The following is a 5,897-nucleotide window of genomic DNA, read 5'->3' as shown; positions in this document are numbered from 1 at the left end:
AGTTCCTGATTTTGCCTTTGTCTTTGCATTTTCAAGCCAAGCAAAGCATCTTGTCACATTTATAACAACAGTTGTCAAACCTCATGGGTACTGAGGCAACTAACTGAGTACCGGTATTGTCGTCCTTGTGAAGCTTGCCTTTGCCTCTGTCCTGTAGCGAACTCGTGTTTTTGCTTTTGGCTTCACAATATCGAGCCAAAAAATTTGGCGGTTTCCTTCAGAACCTTGGTTTTGCATAGGCTACTAGCTGGGTGTTGGTAGATCCGCTTTTCATAACCTTTAGTTGGCGTTGGTCATTCAAGGCTACCATCAATGGAGGCCACTTTGCTATAGAAGCTTCACGAGAACACTTACTGCCATTTCCTTAGCTGCCCAAAACATCGTTCTTAGGACCTCTCGTCTCGAAGATTTTCAAAACACTAAGAATTCAAGACTACCCATAGCTGTGTTTCAATAGGTGTTGTAAAAGAGCATGACACAATAGCTCCCAAAAGTCTCCTTGTAAGCTGTGTTTTAAAACCTTGTCAACAGAAAAAATAGTGGATTGACCTCCTTGGTGGGCAACGTCTCAAGATGCTACAGCTTGAAGCCCTTCTACAATTGCAGCGTTTCAAAGCGCTCTTGAAGATATTGACTCTTCCCCTAGGCATTGTTGCATTGACGTCTGCTTTTTACAGCGTTTTGAAATGCTCTCCGACACAGCTCCAACTCTACCATCGATGTGGTCAAGAAAAACGCTAGCGTTTTGGAAGGCAACTCAGACTCCAAGAGCTATCATCAGTGGTTTCCCCCCCTTGCGATCACCGAGCACAAAGCTCTGATAACATGTCAAAGTCTACGATGCGAAAGCGTAGGGCAATCGAGAGAATATGAGAGAGAGAGAGAGAGAGAGAGAGAGAGAGAGTTGAACCAACCAACCTTGGCAATGAATTGATGATTATGCAATGAGGACAAGGTGTACTTACATAATCACCTTAGCAAATTGACCTACCCATAGTTTGACAAATAAGTAAAATAAATACCTAGAGCCAAACTAAATATTGGGATCACATTGGGAGTGTTCACCTAAGATGCCCAAACTTTAACACAGAGCTCGCCTAGTCAAGAGGCACAATTTGGTAGAAGGGTTTGGTCTCGCAAGCCGCAAGAGCCTCTTCTCTCAAGAGTGCCTAGAGTCTCCACAAAGGGGAAGAAGGATTTTTTCTCATTACACAAAAATGTTCTCCCCAAAGGAGAAAGACACCTTGAGAATATGAGACACCGTGAGAACATCATGTTGGTTCATTGAAAGGGAGAAAAAATACCTCTACCGGAGGTTATGAGCATCAAAATTGTGACCATGCAAGGGAATGTTGAAGCGGTGCCAAGCTATAAGGTAAGTCAAATTGGATACACCAAAGGTCTTCAATCAGTTGAACAATTTGGAGGTAGATGGCCATCTTCTGCTTAAGCACATATGTGTGCTGATATTATCGGCGTGGATCATCTCTAGGGCAATTAATGGTATTCGAGGTATGTTGGTGTGTGTGTCTTGTGCTTTAAGAGAGAAGTGGTTGGAATTTGCAAGTTCCAAGGAATGAATAACCAAGAAAGTGGCTATTAGTGAGATACTCTCCAATAAAACCCAAAACTCAAAATTTAACAAAATAGTTTTAACATGGAAAGACAATTTATGGATAATTTAGATATGAAAGTGTGATTCATAAAGTTAGTCATTAGAGGCTGTTAGAATAGAGAAACGTTCTTTTGTAAGAATAATAGCATTTCATCTCTATATGCAATACCTTACAAACAATCCTATACTATATCAACAATGTACTCCCCTTTGTCTCTTCATCACACCATCACTACTCCCCACTCTATAAGCAACTTTGTGGAGTGCTGAGTTTGCAGCCTTTTAAATATTTGAAAGGATACATAATAGGGTGGATGATTCCTTGCATTGTTGTCTATCTCTACTCCATTGACAATCATAACATTTGATAGTGCTTCATTTTGTGTTAAGTAGAAGTTTTGGATGTCCCAGATTGTTGACATACTACTTAGGTCCATTTTGATATTCTATTAGCAGGAATCCGAAAGAAATCTTTTTGGATTCCATTCATCCTCCCTCTGCATGCCGATTTACCCCTCCCCCGAACCCCCTTTTTGCCGTCGTCTTTGCCTACATCGCCGCTATGCACTCTTGTGACAACCCCTAGTTATCAATTTCATCGTGAACCTCAAGCCATAGCGACTTCGAGATAGAGAGTGCCCGGGCCATCCCTACCACAACTCTCTGTCCATACTTGACTCGGGCAAAGGATATTCTTCTTCACTACTTGTCAGTGGATTTGAGTGAGAGAGAGAGAGAGATGTCTTCACTCTTTAACCCCTACCCCAAGATATCTTCCAAGATTCGTGTTAAAAAAATGACTTGGACGATTCAAAGCACTTTCGAAAATCTTTCGCCATTTGCGAAACTGCCTTTTGAACTAGTATAGATCTTAGCTCGTAGCATCAACAATAAAAAGTGGATTTAAACATTATGAAAATGCTTTTTCCAATCCCAAACTAACTAGGTTTTACCTACTTATTCTCCAGCATGTGCCTTATGGTGGGGAATGGATTTGGGTCTAAGCCATAGAATTTGATTACTTGTTCACGAGCCTTGATGCACCCCTCTAACTTTGCTTCTTGCAAATTGGGTAAGGAGTCCGTGAACAATTCAACTTTTGTATACAAGGTTTTCGATGTAGCTAGCAACTTATTTTTTGCAACCAAAGAATCTTTGTTTTATAGATTTCCCTCCCTCCTAGCATTCTCCTCTTTCTCCTTTGCTTGTTGGGGCATGGAAAGCACCTATGATGCTGGTTCTGAAAGATTTGACGAGATGGGCCTTGGTTTCACAACTCTAAAAGACCTACAAACTCTCCATCCCCATCTCCCTCCTGTCTATTGGGGTTCGGCCAACTGATCGGGCGTCCTCCATTACTAACCCATCGTTACTAACTCACTTATTCTTTATTTTAATAAAGAATAAGGAGCGAGAGAGGATAACTCACTCTCTGTGCTTCACCCACTCCATGCTCTCTATCCTCACACACCACTGCACTCAAGTATATGCACATGCTTAGTTTTCAAGTGGTATCAGAGTCGAAGGTTGTGGTGCTACTCCTCTCCTAGTGTTTCTCTCTTTGTGGAGAGCTTCACATTGGCAACTGATCAAAGCTCGGAGCTTCCATGGCTATGGAGGCATTGTGAGCTCGACACATAAAGCTCACATATCAAGGTGGCAAGGGGGTGAGCTCAACACGCCACAAGGAGAAAAATATTGATCTTTGTATGAGATGAGAGAGAGAGAGAGAGAGAGAGAGAGAGAGAGAGAGAGAGAAGTAGGTCGCTCAATTCAAGACACATTGATAGAAAGTCATTGTTTTGCTTGTAACTTGAGCTAGAAAACTCTGATTCAATTTCATTTTAATCAAAACAAAGCTCTTTTCAAGCTCTACGACATTGTAGAAGATTTTGTGAGCTAATTTGGAGTGCAAGTATGTTTGAAATAAAAAACACAAGGTTGTCTTGTCAAGATAGATTGTGTATTCGAGTTTTGAGAGAGAGAGAGAGAGAGAGAGAGAGAGAGAGAGAGAGAGAGAGAGAGAGAGAGGATCAAACTCTTTGCGGATTGGACTCTCGAACACTTTCGATATCGGCAACTTTGACATAGTGAGAGTGTAGCTCTCTGATTACAACTACACATATAGAGAGAAAGCATAGCTCTCTGGCCTTAGTAAAGGTGAGAGATAGATACAAGGACAAAGGTATACATGCATACAAGTTGTGCTTTAGTGAAGCATGATTATCTCTTGGCTTGAGAGAGATTTTTCCACATCCATACTTACTATGTTTTATGTAGTATGCTTATTGTGATTACCAAGAGTTGATTATCCCTAGATTCATACTGTGTCGACTTGTTGATTATCCTTGATTCATACTCATAGCCTTGTTGACTTATAGACATGTGGAGTGTTATTTATAGTCAGTAGCAATGCTTATGCACTCATAGGTGCTTTGAGCACTCTATGTATCTTGAGAGTGATTTGGTTATGACATATGTGTTTTGGCCATGATGTATACACTTGTGGTTTACTTTTGATATTGCGATCTCCATATCTCCAGATTGTAGTTCTCTTACACCACGGAGTCCACAATAGATTCACACAGGCCTTTGCGTCATCTCAGCTCCATTGGAGGTTATGTGAGTTTATGCATAGTTTTTTGACATTTTGACAGTGTTGTACTCCTTTGTGAGCGGACCCCACCTGCTTGCATATTTGTTGGTGCTTGTTTATGCACGTGTTCTACATCTTGATGTGATCTTTATGACTCATGTACATTGTGTTGCAGATACTACCTTTGTACGCCATTGTGGAGATTATTTTGGCTTGAGTTGGCAATCCCGATCATTTTTGAGACTTGGCCCAAAAGATAGTCATTTTTGAGACTTGACTATAGTTGTGTCATTTCTAAGTTGTTTGTGAGGGTTGTGTGTGAGGTTTCTTGAAGCCAAACAATGGAGGCAGGGTAACCCAGTGGAAGGTGGATTAGGTTGCTAGAGACCCCCACTATCATGGCCCCACCATAGGACATGTATAGTGGTGTGTAGGTGCTTATGATGCCTAGTTGGCACTCTTTTGGCAGTGATTTTTTGAGCTATATATACAATTTGATGCCCTCTTAGTATTCTTTTATGGTTTATGAATTGATTTTCTTATTTTGGGTTTGAGATTTTGATCTCTATACAAAGGAGAATCTGTCTACAAAAATTTCACCATATATGCATCCCCATGTCCACTAGTGTCAAGAGACTGACGTTTAATCTCTTTTGTGAGCAAATCACTAGTAACATAACTAAAAGCAACCTTATCCCTAGGTACAGATTTACTAATGGAAATGTAAACTAAGAGATAAGGTTGTAACATAAGCGCTTAGCATATCCTTTAGCACAAGATTAGTACTTGTAAGACGCATATCCTCTTTCTTGGTGCTAACATACACGCTTAGCATATCCTTTATCACAATGTTAGTACTTGTAAGATTCTTATCCTCTTTGGATAATTGACAATAATGAGGAGTTTTTTCTCACTGTTCACAGATAGTCCTCCAAAATGATCGATAAAAAGGGATCACAATTCCTTGCACTATTGTTGATTAATCAATGATTTTAGAAAAACCATCTTGATTAACTGTAGTGAGATGATCTACAAGCACCCAAATTGAGCCATGAACTCTATTGGTGAGTGATAGATCTATAAGTAATATGATAGAAATATTGCATATAGAGTGTGAAATGCTTTAGGAGATACTAATGTCATGAATGTGCATGCCGCTCCAAATCAGACTTTGCTAAACACTAGGGCCTATAACACCTAATGTGCATGCATTTAGCTAAAAACAGATCCGAACGTGCATATCCATGATCATAATTTCCAATACTTATGGCTAATGTCATCCTCACGGGTCATTAAAAAAAAACTAACACTTCCCATGGAAAAACAATGCTAACATATTTGGACCATAATAGAATATCAAAATTCATCACATCTAGGTACCAAATAACTAGTTCATTAACATAACATATCTTTGCGGCATATGTAAACAACCATCTCTTAAAGTTGTCTAATTTGAACTTATACCTTAGCAAGTGTTAGAAGGTATCCGACAATTTATGGCCATTGAAATTGTTTTTGATACGATGTGCACAAAATGGTCTAACAAACGGATGTGACCAGCACCTAAGGACTTTGTCGCAACACATAATTGTAATAGGAGGTGTCCTAGAGACTCATATTATCCACATGTGGAATATGTTTCATTTAAGGATGTCCAAAAAAATGACATCCATCAAGTACAAGAGG

Source organism: Adiantum capillus-veneris, chromosome 22 (assembly GCF_014529385.1).
Source record: "Adiantum capillus-veneris isolate H3 chromosome 22, ASM1452938v2, whole genome shotgun sequence".
NCBI classification, from domain to species: Eukaryota; Viridiplantae; Streptophyta; class Polypodiopsida; order Polypodiales; family Pteridaceae; genus Adiantum; species Adiantum capillus-veneris.
The sequence above is the reverse complement of the archived record's forward strand: the minus strand, read 5'-3'. Positions refer to the sequence as shown.